Source organism: Amblyomma americanum, chromosome 6, assembly GCF_052857255.1.
Source record: "Amblyomma americanum isolate KBUSLIRL-KWMA chromosome 6, ASM5285725v1, whole genome shotgun sequence".
NCBI classification, from domain to species: domain Eukaryota; kingdom Metazoa; phylum Arthropoda; class Arachnida; order Ixodida; family Ixodidae; genus Amblyomma; species Amblyomma americanum.
This window is the reverse complement of record NC_135502.1, coordinates 5,804,544-5,826,809: the sequence shown is the minus strand read 5'-3', so window position 1 is coordinate 5,826,809 and position 22,266 is coordinate 5,804,544. Positions and strand designations below refer to the sequence as shown.

Below are 22,266 nucleotides of genomic sequence, written 5' to 3'. Positions count from 1 at the left end.
AATCAACTGGGGTTTCTAAACGAGAGCTGACATGGCGCAGCACACGTGGTCTCGAGCATTCTGCCTGCATCGAGATGCCACCGCCGCAGTCGGTATCGATCTCCTGCCTTTTGGGTCAGCAGCCGGACACTCTAACCACTGCGGCAGCTCTGGAGATAGCGAAATTGCAAACCGAGACAGTGCATCGATGCAATACAGGCCACAACGTCTGTAATTTGGATCGGACAGCATATTTTTACTTAGAGCAGCACGCGAAGGCTTTAAGTGACAGCGCATATCAAATCGCGGTGCTTGGAACCTCGCGCACCGGGATCTCGCTGAACGCTTCCTGTTCAAACCAAGCCCAAGCATATTCCCAAGCGATGATTAGATTCACAATATGCAAAAATTAACAGATCGCTTTGGAACAGCGACCAAATAGATGCACTTCTTCAGCTTCGAATTTCTGCCATGTAACTTTTGTTTGAGGTTTTGTTGGAGGTCTCTCAGGCGGCTGCGAGTCGGAGCGGCCCTTAGGCCTGCAGTTCGCCACCAGTGGCAAAGTGAGAAGGTTCCTGCGCCGCAAAAATGCCTTCACTGCGAAACACCCGCTTCTGACACCACTGTCCACCACCTATTGTGGACATGCCCGGGAACTTTGCTGGTGCGCACTCGCGTTCTTCAAGAGGCAGGCCTGTCTTCAAACAATGACTCCAATTTCCACTTGTGGCTAACGAAAAACATTTACGCTCGAAGATTATATGACTTTTTATACATAAGCGGACTTCATGCCTTTCTGGAACGTATTATAACGTTCGTTAATGACATCACGTTTGATGCAGTGTGGCGCATTTAGCGTCACAAATAAGTAAATAAATTTTTTTTTCAGTAACATCGTTGAGTTATGCTTTTTATTGCGGTGCAGAGGTGGTCCACCCTTCAACAGTCAAGAACGCCTGGAGGGTGGGGACAAACAGTGAACATTGAACATCGAGAGGCAGAGAGGCAGAGTTTGTCGATGGCGCGAGACGGAAGTGCCTTCGCACGATTACCGACGAGTTCGGACTGCCGAGCAGACAAGCGTCACGCGCTTGTTCCCGCTATTCCATTCGCCTTCCCCCGTTTGTTTCCACGACGAAGGCGTGCTTGAATAAGTAACACGAGACTGAGAAAAAAACAGGGTCGATGTCGCGCTCGCTGCACGTTGGAGAACAGTCTCCTCTCTTGCTGCTGCCGCTGCTCCTGCTGCTGCTGCTGTGTGTGCTGTGTTCACTTCCGCACTCTGCCTGAGGGCAGCACGGTCGCTGCGCGTCGGAAGTGTTTGCGAACGCCCCGAGGAGGCGAGTGCAGAGCGCGTGGCGGGAAAACAACAAATGGGATTCGCTCTGTTTTGTTTGCTTTGCTTTTTGCTTCGTGTTCTTGAAGGGCAGGAAATGGGTATTCCTTGTATGCGCGTCTCTTGGAAACGATGCGGCGAAATGTGTGAAGCTGCTGTTGCTCTATTCTCCAGCCAAGTGCTATTTGATACACAGCAAAGTAATTCGCGAAGGCCCCTCACCGCGAACCCGTTGCGAAGATATGACTGCGTGCGATGGCTGATACTTCCAGGACGGCCCAGCCTAAGCTGTGGGGCATCAGTTTTTAAGGCGATGGGAACGCCATAAAATCTGTTTGCTTAGAAACAAGGAATAGGTTGGGGAGCGCGAAGTGTGCAGAGCATATGCGACTCAACGTGCTGAACCGCTGAAAACTTGATTGAGTCAGTCCCAGCTTTAAAATGGTGTTGTGAATGTGGGATCAGCCATCACCTCATTAGACATAGCAGCTAAGCATCGTCCTCAAAGGCGGCCCACGCGGGCTGCACCAGTGACGTTTTTATTGTCCTGAGTGATCAAGGCCATAAACTCACGATCAAAATTTTGTGATAGTCATGCGGGGTCTATGACGCACATACTGCCTACTTTGGCGGCTTCCCTGGACCTGGATACCTGTAGCCGCGCCTCCCCACCCTAAAAAAAATCAACAAATATGCAAGCATATTTTCACCACCTTTTCAAATTCTGGTGCGTTTATCGTCATTGGGATGAATCCGGGAGGAGTAGAAAGGGATTATGGAATAAAATGAATGCATGTTTATATTTTAATGTAATGCCATTTATTTGCCCTAATTACTCATGCAATACCAGGACTTTTTTTTCTAAATTTTGCCTCGGTGCGCGCCCTATACGAGTTGACCTTCATGCACCTTACAATACGTTAGCAAAAAATGAAGCGTTGCTGCGCGCCTCTGCACAGATTAGTGCAACAGCTGATTACAAGTTACAGACATTGTAGTTCAGTATTCCTCGCTGCTTTCGCTTGCGTTGCTATCCGATGACCTTACCTCATCAGAACGCTCCCAGAGATGATTATCTTCCGTACCGTTCATAGCAATATAATTTCGTTAATCTAAAAGCTATCTGAGACCATGTCGGCCGGCAGCGGACGACACACATTGAGAATCCACGTCGTCTTGTGGAAGAAAATGAAAAAAAAAATGAAAATTGATCTTGGGGAAGGAAATGACGCAGTAACTCGCTCACATATCTCGGTGGGCACCCGAACCGCACCGTAAGGGGAGGGATAAAGGAGGGGATGAAAGAAGAGAGGAAGAAAGAGGTGCGGTTGTGGAGGTTGGTTGGTAACAACTTTATTTAAAACTCCTGCAGAGCTTTCGCCGACGGGGCCTTAGGTCTCCCACGTGGGGACGTCGAGGTGTTTCCTCGCCGTCGCCTCGCGGGCTTGCTGGACGGCCCAGAGTTGGTCACCGAGGCTGGGGCTGCGCAAGGCAGCGGCCCACCGCGGCGGGAGGGTTCCGGAGTTAGCACCGTCAGGGTTTTTGCTACAGTCCCAGAGCATGTGGGGTAAAGTTGCTATAGCAGTGTGGCAGACCTTGCATATATTCGTCGGGTATGTTCCGGGGTAGAGTCTGTGGTATTGTGCCGGGTTGGGGTACGTGAGCGTCTGCAGTTGTCTGAGGGCCACCGCGTGCGCCCTGTCCAGCTTGTCGTTGGCCGGAGGGAAGGTTCGGCGGGCCAGGCAGAGGGCCTTGGTAATTTCATTGTAGCTGGTCAAACAGTCTTTGGTGCTGTCCCATGGACGACGGTCGCCGGCGCGGTTCGCGAACTCGCGTGCCTTGGCGTGTGCCCTCTCGTTTCGATTGCGATATGTGTTCGATACATCTCCTATGTGCGCCGGGAACCACTGGATTCTGGTTTGAAAAGCTTCCTCCCATTGTACTTTTCGATTGCTCAGGATTCGGGCCGCTGTCTGTGAGATCCATCCTTTGGCGAAGTTTTTGACCGTTTGTCGCGAGTCGCAGAGAACTGTGGTGCACGTCGGATCCGTGAGGGCGAGGGCCACCGCCGCTTCCTCCGCTTCTTCTGGGCGCTCGCACGCTACACTGCCGTTATGCGCGTTTCGCCACTCGAATCGACGACCGCAACCGCGAATCGCGAGCGTTCTGCGTATTCCGCGGCGTCAACAAACCTTGTCCCCGTTTCGTCTCCGTGGCTGTGTAGGAGAGCTCTGGCCCTGGCCACTCTTCTTCCCCGGTTGTGTTCTGGGTAGACGTTCCGGGAAATCGGGTCGACTCTTAGGGTTTGTCTGATCGCGTCCGGAACAGCGACTTTCTGGCCTCGTTGTGCATGGTAACGGATGCCGACACTTTCCATAATCTGGCGTCCTGCTCTCGTTCCCGCTAATCTTTCTAGTTGTGAAGTGCGCTGCGCCTCGGCGATTTCGGTAAGCGTGTTGTGAAGCCCGAGCTGGAGCAAGCGTTGGGTGCTGGTGGACTCGGTAAACCCAGTGCTATCTAGTACACCCTGCGGATAAGGACGTTGACCTTGGCTTCTTCTCTCTTGTACCAGTTGTGGAATGCCGTGACGTAGGCAATATGGCTTATGACGAAAGAGTGTTTGAGTCGTGTGAGACTCGCCTCCCTCATTCCGTTTCTTCTGCTGGTGACCTTCTTGAGGATTCGCATGGCGTTAGCCGTCTTGTGCTGTAATTTAGTGATCGTTTCGCCGTTTACGCCATTGGCTTCGATTATCATGTGGAGGTCTCCGGAATAGTTTCGACCTCCTGGGGATCTTTAACATGCACTGATATCACGCAGGGCACACGGGCGCTTTTTTTCGCGTTTCGCCTCCATCGAAACGCGGCCGCCACGGTCGGGTTCGAAGCCGGGTACTCCGGCTCAGTAGACGAGCTCCTTAACCACTGAGCCACCGCGGCAGGTATTCCCTTCGACTCCCCTCAGCCAACCAATTCACTTAGGAGCGTCGTTAAGTTCACTTTGAATTGGCGGTTGACGCACATGTCGAGCAGCTGCAGCATGGCCGTCATGCTTTCATAGGATTGTAGCCGTCCGTCCGTGCATCGGCAAGTTAGGCCTTGACCCGATCCGTTATCCGCCCCCGAAAACTGTCAAGGAAGAGAAGGGCTTTGCGCCGCAGTATGCCTTCCGGTCTGTTCTGCCGCACAGTCTTTATGAAGTCAAGCACCAGTTCGTCCGGCGTTCAGCCCCTGGCTTGAACGCGGACGATACCCTGAGAAAAAATTTCCTTAGGGGGCGCCTTCATCTTGAACACCAGGTATGGCGGAGGTTGCTTATACCTAATAGGATGAACTCAGCGCTAAATCCAGACGAGGGACATGAGAAGGCACATATGAGGTTCGCGAGCGCTTATGTGTCTGTTATTTGTGTCTTCTTGTGTTCCTCGTCTGGTTTTTGCGCTGAATTCATCTCATTATGAAGCACCAACTAGCCCGGCAGAATGCTCGGCTGAACTTTCTTGCCGTCAGTAATGTTGCAGAGCGTGACTATACCTCTTCGTCATTCGGGGCCTGTTGTGCGCACAGTGACGCTTTTAGCACCATTAAGTGTATAACTGAGCTTTCTATCACATCGAACAGATCCGAATTTGCTATCTTTGACAGGTCGTACCTGTGCTATCTTCGACGCTCACACGAACCAATATCAGTAGTTTGTCCTCATATTCGGCTGGTAGTCATTACGGTTTAGGTTTTCCTTCCAGCGATTTCTGGGTCCGAAATCGGGGTGCGGGCCTTACACGAGAGCGGCTCTTACCTGAGGAAATGCAGTGTTTAATATTGCGCCTATAGTTACGTAACTAACATAATTTTTTCATCTGATATCCCCATTTATGAAAAAAAATTTGTTGGCAAGAGGCATACAGGCCAGACAGCAATGGAACTCCTTGACTGTTACAGTTTAACGACTATGCTTTATTTGTGCGTTTGCTAGGCCTGCTGTTTGGGTTCCGACTCTTTGTCTAATGGGATTGGCTACCTCAAGAAGAATTACAATTTTCGCGTTGGATGTTGTCTCATCGCCGCTTGTGCATTAGAAGTGTGCGGCCACTGACCGTTCTTGAAGTGGCGCTTCGTACGGTGACGTGCGAGGAGCTTTGAAAAAATTTATTCCCCGCCGCCCATGCGAGTGCTCTTTGCGGACTGGCCTGTACAAATGACATTTGCTTCAGCTGCTTACTGATGCCGTGTGCAATAAACACATTTAAACATCCAGATGGAGTGTATATTTCCGTCTGGAAACCTTTTGATAACAGATGAAACTCCTTTCAGACGCTTCGCTAACGACAATCGAATGCCATTAGCGCGCATCTGTTCTAACCGAGGATTTATAATTCACCCTAATGCATTGAGGCCAAGCGCTTTGTCCCCATATACAGCCCTACCCAACTCTTGCAACACTTTCCAAGGGTATACCACAAAGCAGTTTCAGGTCATTTTGGTTAGGAAACTGCGGCCAAAGGTGTGGGCGCATTTATATATTGGAAAGGTACAAACGGAGGAACCGTTCTCGACAAATAGGGCAGACACCATGCATTATCTCTTGGCAACCTTTCCCGTTTAGCTGCAGGGCAGCCACGTACTTAGCTCACAAAGAGCGCCTTGACTGAGACTGCTGTTGACACTCGCGAAGGTGGCTAACGTGATTGGGCCTATTTACTCAAAATGAGTGCATCGCTTTTTGTGGACGTAAAAACTTTGGGGTGCAAATATTTGCTTTTCCAGGCATAGGCTCGTTCGTAATGTTTGTTTCTTTCGCTGACTGGGTGCGTTACGCGCACAAAATGCATCTGTGGCAAATCGTAGCTCATGAAACAAGTGTATTTGATATGAGAGTACTCACCTCTTTGTTTCTCATTGCTGTTCGTGCAGTTGTTCTCTGATTAATGAATAGTGTTAGTCATCTAAACATTTTAAATTACGGAGCATTTTCATCATGACCGAAAACGGGTATCGAGATATTCTATGTTGTTTAAATTTCAATTCCGCCTCCTGAGTTGTACTTGGCTTTCTCAACTTACCTGCGCTTGAGCGTTTCTCAGTCCAGGCGGCATCTCTTAATCTGAAATTGCTCGCAGGTTTCTATTGTAAATATGCTTTGTATTCAAGGGGTTTAGTACTAGCGATTTACCATCTTTCTAAAATGTTGGAGTTGACACTTAAGCTCCGCCTTAAGGGCATGACCAGATAGAGTTAATGGGTTAACGCCAATATATGCGGAATCGGTCATTCTCGACTTTAAATTCATAGATCGCTGGGAATCCTCATACCAATCCTGGGGCAGTGGTGCAGCGGTTAAGCGATGCGCCATTGGCCTGCGATTGCTGGTGCCACCTTAGGGCTTGTGAGACCCAGGTTGCTCGTCCCGAGCAGCTCCTCGCGACCAGTGGTTGCTTAAGATACCACTTGAAACGGTGAGGAGGTTTTGATAACGTCATTAGTCCACGAGACTTCGGTGGTCCACCTAGGCTGCTTATATGCGGATTTCTGGTGCATTTTTCGCTCACGACCAACGACGCCGAAGCCGACGACAGCTCCGGTTTTTCAGTGACACGGGCTCCTTAACGCTATCGCGTTAGAAGTAATCTGGCAACGAGATTTCGTTCCTAGTCGTGTAACCCAGCACTTCCGGCACGCCTTAACCTCTAAATCTGTGTAAGATAAGGAGAACCGTTGTCCTTTAGTGTTTAAGGGTGCCGTAAGTTCGCCACTTTGCGGCTAAGAATCAAATCCCGCTTCCCGGTTTGCTTTTGCACTGATGGTGTGTGTGTGTTTTTTTTTTTTGCATCGCGAGGGAAATTCCGTAGTGCCCACTTAGCTGGGAGAGGCTTATGATGTATTTGTTGTCTTCTACTAAAGAACTTCCTTTCCAAATGCTTATGCGATCCAAACTCGAGCACACCAACTGTTTTTGGTCCGCATCAACCGTCAACTGTGTTGATATCTGCTCAACGAGATTCATTTTTGTTTTCATTTTTCCTAGGCTTGGAGCATTTAAGCATTAAAAGCTCAGCTAAGTTTACCTGGGCTTGCTTCTCGACATAGAATAGCACGCATCTTTACCTATGCCATGAACGTTTGCATTATTTGCGTTCTTATAATCAATGCATGAAAAAAGCCCGCCACATTCAATGCGCCAGCCACCCCAATACAGCACATTGTCCCTCTCAAGCTCATACTGCTACCTTGCCGCACTCATTTTTGTTTGCACACCTTGGCACTGGAATGACCTGCCGAACGAAGTTAGCATCATCACCGGCCTACAGACATTCAGGCAGACACGCGAAAACTTTTCATTATGATTTTTTTATTATTGTCTTTGTTTTCCGCCAAACGCCTACAACACATGAAATTTCTATTGCTTTGGGTATAAAAGTAAATAAATAAATTGGGGACTCAGGCTGCGCAATATCTGCATTGCCACCTTTATCGTTGTCACAGCAGCAATTCGTCTCATAAAAGCCCCATGTTTCTGCCCCCCCCCCCCCCCCAACCCCCCCATCTCTGAAAGGGGAGGGTGGTAGCGAAGCGGTGAAGCAGTGGCTCTTCCGATAGTCTGCCCACTAAGTGCTAAACCTGGACGGCTTTCTCAATGGTAACAAGGCGAAGACAGAGTTCTCGTCTACGGAATGCTACTCAGACTCGGACGCTTTGTACTGCCTGTCTACTGTCTTACACACAGCTATCAATTTCTAACGATCTGAGAGGCAAACGGCAACAATTTGTCTAACATTGGCAGGTTGGTGTCTAACATTCCCTAACAAAACGATAGCTTTGTGAGGGAGTGAGGGTAAATATAAAGGTAGTTTCTCCCAGGGTGCCTTCATCAGGGTTACTTTCAGACTAAAGTCTGGACTCCATGTACGCGAAAACTCACGCGAACGCGAAGGCGACGGCGGCAAGCGACGAGCGACGCCGTCGCGCGATGCAAAATGCATGTGTCGCTTGCCGTGTCGCTCGGATCTGCACCCACAGAAAATTTCGCTCGTCGCCCGGAAGTCCCCCACGCGACTGGCCAACCAGAGTCCCCAACAGCCGTTTCCGGTTTGTCTACGGTTTCTCACGGGTACATCTCACGAAACCCGCCCGTCGTCTTGGTCATCGCCACCGTCGATAAAATATTTGGTTTTGTAGCTGAGAGGCAGACCCGCATGATTTAAATAATTAAAACAATCTACTTGTTGGGTGCGGAGGGCTAACAGCATTTGGAGCGGGCTACGCGAGCGGGCGTACTGCAGGAAGAGATGTGTGCCGAGCCGCGGGTACCGGCGCTCGATCCACCGTGCCGCTGCGCTCCAACTGTGCAGAAACACTCGCGGCGCGCATTCTCACTAGTAAATTATAGTTTGCTCACTTACAATCAAACTACGGTGACAGTTTATGGGAGTGTTTTTACTAAGCCGGAGTGCACAGGCACCGAACGAAAGCACACCTCCCCCGTGAACCCGTGATGTGACTTCGTCTCCGCAAGCACGCCGTTGGTTATCTCCACTCCGCTACACCGCTGCCGTAGAGGAAATATTCCTTTGGCCCTGATTGTGAGGCACACTCACAAAATTTTAAGTGAGAGAACAGGTTACGGGCGTGTTTCTAAGCTTGAGTGCGCAAAGCACGGAGTCCGCTGCGCACGACGCGGGTTCGCGTCGCCTGCCGCCTTCGGTTGCATGGAGGTTGCCCACAAGCGACGGAGCGAACGCCAGCCGTCGCCGCCGCCGTAGCCTTCGCGTTCGCGTGAGTTTACGCGTACATGGAGTCCAGGTGTAAAGCGTTTCAGACAGCCGTGTGAGAAAGTGAGGGTAACTGTAACGCGAGTTTTACGCACAGAGCTTCTGTCAGACAACGGAGTGCATCGTGCCTTGAGCTATTTGAGGGAGTTTTTCACGGAGGAACATTCCCTCACACTACTGTCGTAGCAAAAGCGCTGGAGCCAGCGGTCGGCGAACCATGCAGCAGACAGCCGACGTGCCGCCTTGTTGGCCCCGAGTCTCTGTCGCCGACTTGCGCGCTCCGATCACATCCCGAGTTTGCGAAAAGATGGCATGTTTCCGCTTTTCCCTCACTGGCAGCGACGCAGGCTTTGTTTCACTGCGCTGGAACAATGGATAAATGAGGGAAAGGGAATTCTCGTCCTCTAGTGTTTTCCAGCAGACAAAGGGAGCTTTCAGGGAGCGCCTGTTTGCCGCATCTGGCAGAGATCACCGCAGATGGCCACGCCTCCATTTTTACGTAAAGACATCAAACGAAGCAGCGGCTGCCTTCTTTTTAAACATTGTGAGAGATGGGCAGGGACGTGATGGGAAGAACCTCTGGTTGCAGCAACTGTCACCTGCAAACTGCGTCCGCGTGTAGTAAGCCGCGCAGGATTTTTTGCTTTCATCTTTTCTACTCGTCCTCAAGCTGTCACATACTCTTTCTTCTCAGTTTTTGCAATATTTTCCAGTAGTTTCTCATTCCTTCTCGTAACACCTAGTTTTACGTGGTTGTCCTTCTGGTGGCTTCGGTAAGGTTTAAAATTTAGTATCTTTCTGACTCACAGACGGTCGCCCGTTTCACGATAGCTCTACTGTCGCTCCAGTGTTGCTCCTCCTGATTCGCATCATCTGCGGGCTGTGATGTCTAGACAGTTAGATGAAGCCGTGGTTGTTTGTAACCAAACGGGCTCCATCTTTACGGCTTGAAAAAAGAAAATAAACGATAGATCCGGAAGGAAAGCAGGTTCAAGCATGATGACCGCGCCGTAAGAGAAGGGAGGAAGGTGGGAGTGGAAGAAGAAATTCGTTTTGCCTGTCCATCTACCATTATCACGGACCGTTGCCGCCAGTTCGAGTCGTCCCTTTCTCGCTGAACTCCTAAGCCTTCGCGGCACGACTCACCTGCGCACCACCGCCTAGCACCCCTAGACCAATGGCCTGGTCGAAATATTTCACCGCCACCTCAAGGAGGCCCTCACCGCCCATGCATCACCAGCGCAGTTGGTTCACCGCTTGCCTATCGCCTTATTGGTCATACGCTGTGCCTTCAAACAAGACCTCTGCTGTTCCACGGCCGAGCTTGTTTATGGCACTTCCTTACGCCTCCAGACTGACTTCTTCTACCCTTCACCCTCCCCCCTCCACCCCACTGACTACATACAGCTTCTTCATGAACAACCGCCGCTCCGTGGGCCCACTCGTCAAACTCGTCTCCTCGGACCTCAGGACGGCTACCCATGTTTTTGTGTGGCACGACTGCCACCGCGTCTCGCTTCAGCCGCAATACCGCGGACCGTTTCGTGTTCCCGATCGCCGTCCCAACTCAAACCTTATAGATATGGACGGTTCGCCCGATACTGTAGCCTTGGAACCGCTGAAGCCTACCTACCTCCTCAGCTACAACGCCTCTGCTTCCTCCTCCACTCGTCTCTCCGCCACTATCTCGGCACCGCGCAGCTTTCACAGGCACCCCAGTATACCTCTCACTCCTCGATCTGCTCCTCGGTCAAAGGGGGGGGGGGGGGGGGGGGGGGAGTATCAGCGCCCCTTCTGGACGATTGGAGCGGCCCAAAACGACCAAGTGACACGAACCGACGAAGTGCGTTGTTCCTTCCGCTTGGGGCTCGGAGATGGCACTCGGACGATGAAGAGGAATTAAAAACCTCTTCTGGAGACTGCATCCGACTGGTTCGGGTCCTTCCTCCCGACGGCGCTGTACAGAACTTGGGGATCTTTATTAAGTGCACTGACATCGCACAGCACACGGTTGCCTTTTGCGCTTCGCCTCCATCGAAACGTGGCCGCCGCGGTCGGGTTCGAACCCGGGTACTCCGGCTCAGTAGCCAAGCGCCCTAACCACTGAGTCACCGCGGCGGGTCTGCTGTGATGCTGTCACTCCGTCGGGGGCCACTTCGTTGGCAAGCTCCCCAAGTCGTTGAATGACCCTGTACTGGCCGAAGTAGTGGCACAAAAGCTTTTCGTTCAGTCCGCGGCGGGGAATGGGCGTCCACATCCATTCACGGTCAATAGGTGCTGTAAATTGTTCCAAGCAAAACAATGTAACGCAGAATAAACCTTTAATAATGTAACAGACACAAGTATCTCATCCACTGAAAACAAAGCAGGATATCAAGGGAAGTATAAACAAATGATCACAATATCAACTAGCAGTAGTAAAAAAGTCAAAGGGTTTAATCGTAGTGAAACAGAGTATACGTGCGAAAGAAAGTATTTAATGTGGTTGGCTCATGGTATTGCTTTGCTGGGTCATTGACACGTCTGGCGACGATATTAGTTCGAAAGTAGGAATAGTTCATAAAGGCGATGATGTGCATTGCACAGCGTAACAGTGTGCTGCAGTTTAACACGAGGCATGGCCGGCTGCGGTTATAGCGCAGGGAAAGACGGGAAACGCCGTCTCTTTCGGTTGCGTTCATCGATGTTCTCCGAAGCAAATAGTCACTCGGCCTCTGGCCGAGGTACTGCTCAGGTTAGCGCCGGCAGTAATAATTATTGTATTGTACTCCCTCGTCTTCCAACCGGTAAGCTCGTCGTTGACTCCGTATTCCTGCATGCTGACCTTGCCGAAAGCCCGTACCGTGCCCCGGACTTTAGGGATGCCTTGCGGACTGTTGTGGATCTAAAGTAAATTAGTTTCATTGGACAATTGCAGGTATCTCATGTCTGGATAGTTTCCTGCAAATCGACACACTCTAAAGAGAAACTCGTCTCCATGTAGCGTCTCATGTAGGTCAAGAACCGTCGCTGCGTTGTCGTAGACACGTAGCCAAATGAGGTAATGAAACTCCTGCGGCTTCCCGAACCCTTGGAAGATACCTTTATACGCGAGGCACTTCATGTCACGTCGATTTCTGCAGAAAAGTTGAAAGTGGCAGACGTGGAGCAGATGAGGACACTCAGCGAGGCTATTACGTTGCGTCTTGCTGAAGGGGTCAGTGCTGCCGACGTTGTATGGCCTGCAGAGCCTTCTTCTTATCCCTGGACGCCCATCCCTCGGTCTTCGCTGCAGCGGCGTGGTACAGATTCGTCGGGATTGTGAAACGCCGCGCTGTGAGGATTGCCGGCGCTTCGGCCTCACCGTGGAGGAATGTATGATGACATATGCGGACAAGCTGCGGCATCGCGTCCGGCCACCTAAAGACTCATTACGTTTTTATGGAGGAAAAACGCTAAGGCGCCCGTGTGCTGTGCGATGTCAGTGCACGTTAAAGATCCCCAGGTGGTCGAAATTATTCCGGAGTCCTCCACTACGGCACCTCTTCCTTCCTTTCTGCTTTCACTCCCTCCTTTATTCCTTCCCTTACGGCGCGGTTCAGGTGTCCAACGATATATGAGACAGATACTGCGCTATTTCCTTTCCCCCAAAACCAATTATTATTATTATAAACACACCATGGACTCCAGGAAAGTGATTGACGCGACCGGCGATCTTCCTGCCCAGTCGTGGCCGAGTCGTCCAGCGTCACTCCGAAGGCTGTTGACAATAGAAAGGCTCCTATAGAATTTGAAGGAAAGGCGAAAGAAGATGCAGTGCAGGCCTTGGATGAGACGCTGTGTCCAGCTGCCGGTGAGGAACAAGTCACCTTTCCTGAAGACCATGCGCGTGCCACGGCGGACACTTCAACTGCTGTGGCCATTCCTGAGCAGTAGCTTCTGGTCAAGTCCTCTGTTTCAGTGTTGACGAGCCTCTCCAGAAGCTCCGCATGTCGTGCGCCTCTGAATGGAGTGACGGGGATGACCAAGCAGAGAGCAAGCACCGCCGTCGCCGTCGAGCGTCGAAGTATAGCGGGAAGTGCCGGCGTTTACGCTCAAGGAGGCATTGCGGCGGTTCAGATGCGGCTTCGCTGTCTACTGATGAACAGATGGAACTGAAAACAGATTAATGTCCAATCATCATGGTGGCCTCCAAAGAGGGAGTATTCCCAACGCTAAATTTGTGTGGCCGTAGGTCTCGCCAGAGACAGATACAATTCCGCCGACTTTTGCGTAACATGCATCTAGATGTTGTGGCTGTCCAGGAGACAAATATTGAGAGTGAGGAGGAGACAGGGAAAGAACTACAGCCCTCTCTGCTAGACTTTATTGCCGTTGTGACGTACGCTGTTGGCTTGTCGGCGGGATGTTTCCTGCCTCTGCGGAACTCCTCTTGCCAATTGGCCTGACTTCTAATACCGAATGTCGAGGGCCGGTTCATATGTCGCCATTTTCTACTTGACAGGAAGCCATGGTGACGCATAAATGTTTATGCCTTCAATAATGTAGCCGAACGCATTAGTCTGTTGAAGGTATGGCTAGTTTACTGGATTGTGACCGACATGTCGTGCTGAAGAACGACTTTAATTGCGTTTGTGACCCGATTGATCGTGCCGGTCCTGATACCCGCTGGAACAGGAGCGGTGATGTTTTGTTACGGGTTACAGAAGCCACAGGGCTTATCGATGCAGGAGCCTCGTATCATGTTTCTCGATCATTCACACGCATTCAGGGCCACATTATTCTCGCCTAGGTCAGATTTATGCGTCTTGTGCACACCCGCCGCGGTGGCTCAGTGGTTAAGGGGCTCGGCTACTGATCCGGTGTACCCGGGTGCGAACCTGACCGCAGCGGCTGCGCTTCGATCGAGGCGAAACCCTAAGGCGTCCGTGTGCTGTGCGATGTCAGTGCGCGTTAAAGATCTCCAGGTGGTCGAAATTATTCCGGAGCTGTCCACTACGGCACCTTTCTTCCTTTCTTCTCTTAGTCCCTCCTTTATCCCTTCCCTTACGGCGCGGTTCAGGTGTCCAACGATATATGACACAGATACCGCTCCATTTCCTTTCCACCAAAACCAATTTTCAATTTTTTCTTGTGCACTAGTCTCACACGGGCCTGTTTGTGAAACTATACCGCTTCCGTTCACTGATCATTGTATGGTGGTTTCTCTGATCGGAGGCAAGGACCGTTAACAATTTTGGGAACAGTGGGTACTTTGAAAGTTAAACTCAACGCTTGTAAATGACCAAGAGTTCATGATTCGTGTGGGCTTTCAGCTGTAATCTATATTTCTGGCAGCCTACCCTTGTTTGCCGCATAGAAAATGCTCAAGCGGGAAGTACGTGCAATTGCTATTGAAATTAGCTCTGTTAAGTCATTTTACACGAAATATCAGGACCAAGCACTTAGCGAGAGCTTGCGCAACCTTTATGAATGGGAATGTGAAGCACCTGGCTCATATATGGATGAAATCTCTAATTACCTCGCGCTGTTGTATAATTTCCATGCACTTAATTACATGCTAATGGCTGTCACACTGTTTTTACCAACTGACAAAATGCATCTCCCGCCCACGAGCTCGCAACCACCTCCCAGAATCTCCACACCACCTCCATGCAGCAGGGGAACGTAAAAGCTGCGGGAAATGAAGTGAAAACGAGGTTCGAAGACAATCGATATAAAAGCGAAATGTACTGCTAGCGAAGATTTGTCACAACACATCGTATGATCCCCTGTGCATCTTTTCCCGAGAAAATATGAGTGGTATGCTATAAACAGCAAATCAAGCAAGAAGGCACCTTACTAATAAGTTTTCGTGGCTTGACTAACGTTGCCCGCATGAATACCTGCTGCAAATTTTGCCTGCTGTGCGCGTTTAAAAATACTCAATCCTTAATGTGCTTCGAAAGCAAAACGCTTCGACAATGATCAAACTTCAGTATTTGCAGAATATCTGAGAGTCTCTGTTCAAATGAAGCACATCTCATTTTCCACACACGTAGTTCTACAGTGCCCCAGCTCTCTTTTACTTATCTCAAAAGATTTTCTTCGAAAAAATATGCTGCAGCAAGCCAGATGTATTTCAGAAACATTTTATTGTTACATAAATATGCGACCGCTGTTACCCCCGGGGTGCCCTTTAGCGTAAGTGGATTAAGGCGCGGACTCCCTCGACCGGTGTAACCATGGCGGCGGCGGCGACAGCAGCGGCATCAAGTGGTCGAGTTTTCCCCCAGGTCAATGGACGGAGTGATGCTGTTGAAAAGTCAAACTGGGGATGCTAATTGAAGACGGCTGCGACCTCTGCAGAAATCCTGCGTTTCGGACAACAAGCGCTGCAGTACAAGGTCGCTCATTCACATGCTGGGTAATAATAATAATAATTGGTTTTTTGAGGAAAGGAAATGGCGGAGTATCTGTCTCATATATCGTTGGACACCTGAACCGCGCCGTAAGGGAAGGGATGAGAGAGGGAGTGAAAGAAGAAAGGAAGAATTAGGTACCGTAGTGGAGGGCTCCGGAATAATTTCGCCCACCTGGGGATCTTTAACGTGTACTGACATCGCACAGCACACGGGCGCCTTAGCGTTTTTCCTCCATAAAAACGCAGCCGCCGCGGTCGGGTTCGAACCCGGGAACTCCGAATCACATGCTGGGTGGCGGCTTGACATTCCTGTCCCACGGAGGCGCCGAACTCGCCACAATGGTGAAGTGGACGCGACAGTGTTCAATGCTTCTGTTCCCTTTCCCACCTGCTGGGAATCGGCGTGCCATTCCTTTACCACGGAGGCACCACGGAGGCAGTACGCAGCTCTTTCTATCGACCGAGCTGCGAGAACGCATCAGCACCGCCCCTTGCCATGGCCGGTACCACCAGTGTCTACATCTGCTCACTTGATCGAACATCGTTCTCCGAACTTTATTCCCCAGTCAGAGATCTGCGGAATGCGAAGGGTATTTAATGGCTCTTGGTTTGTCACCGAGGCACTCCTGTTTGCTACGAAGCTCCCTTTAACTGAGAGGCATTCTCAGTTGTTCTTACTTGTACATTATGTAAATAGTGTTATAAAGTTTTCCATGTTTTCTGCATAACCTCGTCTCCGCCTTCCTCGTCCCTCCTCCGTCCCAACCACGCTACCTGCATTTCAACACCGCTGATTACTCTCAAGCACGGCGTACTTAAGCCGCGTCTTCGCTTTTCCCTTCTTACTTTCGCATCACTCCGGAGTTCAGGACAAGAGAGCGTCACAAAGAAAAAAATGTTGAATACATGATTTCTTTTAAAATCAATCAATCAATCAATCAATCAATCAATCAATCAATCAATCAATCAATCAATCAATTGAATCTATCGATAAATCTGAACAACGCCGGCTTCAGACGCACGTACGTTCCTTTTTCTGCTCTCAATTATTTGCGGCAAAAAAAATTGTGCTAACCGGCCCTTCTCACTCGGTGTCCTGTCTCCAAGACTGGTTGCGTTTTTTCATTACAAAATTTTCACTCATTATCCCTTTCAGTCCTTATCGTTTCTTACCTCCTGTTTTCTTTCTTGTACGCTAAGCAGTGCTTTGTCTGAAAATGAAGGCAATGTAGCGTAAACCCTGGTGGAGGAAATAGAACAAAGAGCACCGGGCGGGAGACTAATGAGGACGCCATTCTTTGTTCGAGGCGTTCCAGCATGATAAGAGGTGATCGAAGTAACTCGTGCTTGGAAGTCTGTCCACCCCGCCACTCCACATCCGTTCTGGTTTTATGATGCCTCCTACTAATAAGAAATCTGTATTCCATCGAAGACGCCAGATTACCCGAACAGAAAGGGGCAGAAACTCGGTGGAAGGACAATTTTTTTTTTTTTTACGGGAACAAGATTCAAACCAAAAGGCTCCTAATCTCAGAAATTCACTGCTATTCCCGTTAAGAAGTGATTTTTTTTCAGTATTTCTGTCTTAATGCAGCTGAGGTATTATTTTTGCTGCATACATGAGCGCTCTTTTCAGTCTCGTCCGCACACATGCTTGACAGGAGCCCAGGCCGTAATCTTCCTTCGTGGAGGAGAAAGAAGTTAATAACACGCCGACTAGCAAGTAGCCCACAAGCGAAAGCAGCAAAATGACGATGTTCGCTTCGCAAGCTTCGTCCGCGCTGGCATAGCTGCGGCTTTTGTCACGAAGATTAATGAAGGAACTATGGTGCGGCCGCTGTCTTATGAAGCGATTCCTGTTTTATGCGTTATCACAGCTGAAGACGAACGCAGGGGCAAGGGGAAGCTTGGCCGCTGGTCTCTATCGCCTGTCCTTTCATTACGCTACATCCATTAATTACATCCCATTTAGCTTTCTTTTTTCACTTATTGAATCAGGAATGGCTGTTCGCTTTAACGCTTTCTTCTTAATTTTTTTAGCGCGCAGACTATCAAGACGCTTCTTCGCGCATTTGTTTCACCACCCAAACTTGGCTTGAGCAACGTCAGCCGCAATGCCAGATATATCGGTGTGCAGTCAGTCACACACATACACCGGAGTAATAAAATGTGCAGTCTTTGTCAAGTGTTTAGAGTGTGCCCCGATCTGAGCGCTGGCACGAGGTGGCGCTGTTATCAGGGGCGCTTGCCGCCACCGAGGACGCGCCAAGTGAGGAATCATGCCGCTGTTGGGCTCGAGTTTATAATGTCTAAAAAGAGCGAGAGACATGCCTTCTCGCCTGGCGCAGCCCCGCAAGTGGAAAGTGTCACCGATAACAGCGCCATGCATCGGCAGCCCTCCTTCTCCGGCCATGATCGATGTAACATCCAAGTGTTTGACAAGGACTTAACATTTGCTGCATTCACACATTCACTGTGTGTATGTAGGGTTGGCAAAAAATTTAACGGATATTTTTTATTTAATGTATACAGTTTTTTTTATATTAGGAACCGTTTGAGCTACCTCGGTTTTGGTCGGTGTAGGTGACTATTACATAAATGTTCGTATTATCTACATGATGGCGTTCAATTAAAGACCTCTCAATTTAATGAAATTAACTGATTAACTTTTTATTTTTATGTTAACGCGAAAGGTTATTCTGCGAAATTGAAGGTCGTAAACATCGGAAGCGAGCCCAGTTTTTAAAATTTCTGAATGAACTTTCGGTTCGAAATATCGAGCGTCAAAAATACGCGTTCGAAAGCTCGTTCAGTCGGCTTTTCTGCATTTCCCATTCATATAATGTCGTCGCTGCGCGTGACATTTTTGGCGAAATCACGTTAACTTATTATGCGGGATAAAATGCACGAACTACGTCTCGGTTTTAAGATAACATGCTGTTGGGCTAGTTCATTTTAAATGTACGCTAACCCCCCCCCTCCCCCCCCCCCCCCTCCCCCCGTTCAAAAGAAAAGGATTGAAGAGAGACGGCAGCACGAGGAACGATTTGTTGCATTCGAAATTTCTCAATGTGCAACGCTGGAAGGCAAAGTTAAACCAGCTTTAAAGAAGGATTTTTTCTCTTTTAATATTTAGAACCACGATTCTGATTTAAAAAATCTGAAAACTGGGCGCTCTTTTCAATGTGATCGCCCTTCAATTTCGCGCGTTATCTTGCACCCGACAAAAAAAATTTTTTGCCAACACTGCCTCGGTGTTCGACTTAAAAGCGTTAGATACGGGAGCTTGAAGTGTTTACATCGGTGTGCTCAGAAAACGTGAAGAACAAAACCCAAACACCCGCGGAGGTTTCCTTTCCGGAAACATCTTTCCGGAACCATCCATTCTAAGACAAATGCAGCGCCATCTACCTCATGAATTTTGCACTGCTATGCGATCTTCAGCCCGCCTTCGCTCCATTCGGCATATTTCCTTCTTTGATCAGTTATTAAATTTTATAAACGTGTGCAGCACAACACGACGAATCTTTTGACTTCATCCGGAACCTCCTGCAACAAATGGTTCGGCCGTAATGGCCGTGTGAAGGTCCTCGGAATACACTGTTTGGGGGCGGAAAGGTCATCGTTGCGAATCCCACACATACTTTGGACTTCATCTCAATTAATAATTTTATGCTCATGAGCATTCCAAGTCATCTGACACCACTTCGAACATTCTGCGTCAACCGCGTGGCCCCAAATTTTATGCAAATGGTGGTCATGAGGGGGGCGGGGGGGGGGGGATCCCACTTCGATGGCCGCTATACTGGCACATATATAACGGATCACAAGTGTATTGTTACGTGGTGGCAAGCCAAGGAAAGCACGACATGATGACAGAATGACCAAGGGTCTCAAAAGGTACCAAGCCACTTTGCTGCACCGCGTTCGCACGGATTCTGCTCGTACACCGGCGTGGATGTATAAGACTGGCCTAGCGTTGTCACCATTGTGTTCAACGTGTGGTGTGTGTGGTGACATAGAACATTACCTCTTGTGCTGTACATTGTACAACGCGGACGGGCTGTGTTATTCGGATCCCTCAAGAAGGCAGGAGTTCCTCACATTTCTCTTCAGGACATTGTTTTCCCGCGCGGGAGCCAGTCGCGTAGAAGGGATGCTTCTCGCCTTCTTCTACTTTACTGCAGGACACGGATTTGGCCTCCACATGGTGACCTCAGGAGTGCTTATTTGGGTTTTTGCGGACAGTGTTTCTGTGATTTCTATTTCAGTGTCGCTACGGTGGAGCAATTGCCGCAGCAACTGCAAGGCTAATCCACCGGTAGCTTACAACCACTCAACTCAACAGAATGAAGATATGATTTAATGGCTCAAGGGCCTAGCGCGAGCACTCCGTCCCGCGCACTGCACTCTTCTTCGTCTTCATAACAATATGTTCGAATTGAGCCGCTAAGTGCCTACTGTTGCTATGTGATATAGTGTGGTCACCTGGTTAGTGTTCTGGTCAATTTCGCTTCATTGCAGACACGCATCCTTCAAAAACGCAAGTAGTAAGAGCTAACGCTCTTAAAAGTATAAAGTTTAGTAGGTAATTTTAGGCAACTGATCATATTTTACCTGAGCTCTAACACGTAGGAGCCCACAAACCTGTCTAGAGCGCTCGAACAATACACTGTAAAGTACACTTGTTGTGATTCCGAGTGTCCTAGGGCTCGAAACCTGGCCAGATCTTGCATGCACATTCGCATGCGTCGTATTTAACTCATCAAGTCTTTGAAAGCTTCATCTGCCGCACCAACCAGTGGCAAATTCTATGAATATGCAACAAAGCGTGCTTCTAGAGCGCCTCTACAAAATTGCGTGTGGACGACAGCGCCTAATGCCCGCGTTCCTGTACAATCCGCGTTTATAGACTTCCCTGACGTCTCATGCTTTCTTAAAATGAAAGTCTATATAAAGTAATGAAGTTGCCCGGTGTCTCGATGGCAACGCGCATCGCGCACACTGTCCCGCCGTTTCCAGCTTCTTCGTACGAAAAAATGGCTGCGGTTCCAACCGGCTGATACCAGTTTACACAGCGGAAAGTCGATTAAGCATGGCCAGACTCGGTCTCTGCTGTGGTTTAACTTTATTGCATATGAGTGACTTGACTTGGTTGTTGCTTGACTGAAGAAAAGACTGTCTTGCAGCCTGTGAAGTAGTTTGCTGCGGTTAGAATTTGGTTAACGTCGGAGCCTTGACTTCGAAGCGGAGGCAATGGCAGCGTCCGCTACCATTTCCTCTGTCGTTGCTCACGCCGCTGCTGCCGCTGCTTCTCTTGACGAGTCTCTCGTTCTTCTTCGGCTTCCGCTTCAATCTTAGCATGTTTTCCTCGTTCTATCCTTCGCCAACCGCGCCCTGTCGACGTACGTGGTCTAAGAATCATCAGATTCAAACCAGCCGTCTACAATACACAGCCAAAGCACTGGTTCCAGCGCCGGACTCCTCCATGGCTAGCGGCAAACGTCAAGCAATTCTTCGCGCTATTATCTTATCAGATGAACGGCGAGTCACGTGGTTCAGCGCAACTGCGAGATGAGGGGTGAATCACGTTGTTCAATGCAGTTGCGAAGGCGAACGAACGCCGCAGCTGCGCCGAGGCCGGCGAGTCACATGTGTGACGTCATAGCCATACCTCTGCTCCGCCGCTTGAAGGTCGTTCTTCGGAGCGACATGAGCTGGAAGTTTTCCATGAGAGGAGTAGTTTCCATTCTAAATGTTTCTTTTCACGAGCAGTGCGGTTTTGAGTACCGACACAGAACCCTGCGTTCTTCTCGGTGTCACGGAGGCGTCGAACTGTTACTGCTTTGTGTTACAACTTCACGAATTAGAATACGCTCAGCGGTATACCATGTCATCATCTATTTAAAACAGCTGGTCAAACTAAACTGTAATAGGCTAAACGCGTTTGATCCTTAACGGACATTGTCATCATCGTCATCAACCGCCGGCGTTGTCACGCCCACACCTAGGGTTTCTTTTTCTGTTGGCGCAGCGCTGAACTCTCTTCGAAGACAGACTCATCTCCTGTACTCTGGCAGAGCGTAGCGAACTCTCGAGACTCCGTTGAGCCTGTCAACTCTCAGCTGACTCACGAACCACCTTTGCAGGCTGACGGTGTTCGAAACTGGTTTTGCCCCGCAGGGCGTAGCGGGCTTTCAGTGGCTTCTTCCAAGCGTACACCCCTGACAAAGCCGGGCGCCGGGGCCGGGGGGACGCTTGTACCCATTTTTACCGGTGGGTTGCCGGCGGTGGGTTTCGAACCAAGCACCTTCCGCAGCTGAGGCGGACACCCAAGCCCCTAGGCCACGTGGGCCAGAAAACTCCGGTTAAAATATGAATAGTTTGGAAAGTTCATTCGTGTGAAGCTCTACAATTCGCTGCCTTGCTCTGAATATTGATTTCAATGGTGTAAAATGAAGGTTTTTTATATTTTCAGCATTACGTTTTTGCTATCTTATTTGTACCGGGTTCACTTTTAGCCGATTGTTAAAAGAGTGCGGCAGATTTGATGAAATTAAAAAACCCTTTCTCTCAATTAAGGCAGCATGTTACATTGGGAACCTTTCGTAGCTGGTGTAATGTATGTTGCTGGGTTTAACAAAAAAATTTAAAGGACAGGGTATCAAAGAATAATCATGTTCAGGGCACTAGGTGTCAGATTCCATTTGGTCCTGTACCTGACAGTTCTCCTGCTTTTGTTAAAACTGTGATCTATTCAAGCACAAACTCGCATGAAGCGTAACTTTCAACTGTGTGGCTGTC

General features: G+C 49.4%; 1 protein-coding gene and 1 pseudogene across 27 annotated transcripts in view; both read left to right on the top strand.

The window, feature by feature from the left end:
- LOC144136224 (protein turtle homolog B-like) overlaps window positions 1–22,266 on the top strand; it is an 873,939-nt gene that overhangs the window by 762,509 nt on the left and 89,164 nt on the right. The window lies entirely within an intron of this gene.
- On the top strand, window positions 11,684–12,995 carry LOC144094359 (uncharacterized; annotated as a pseudogene).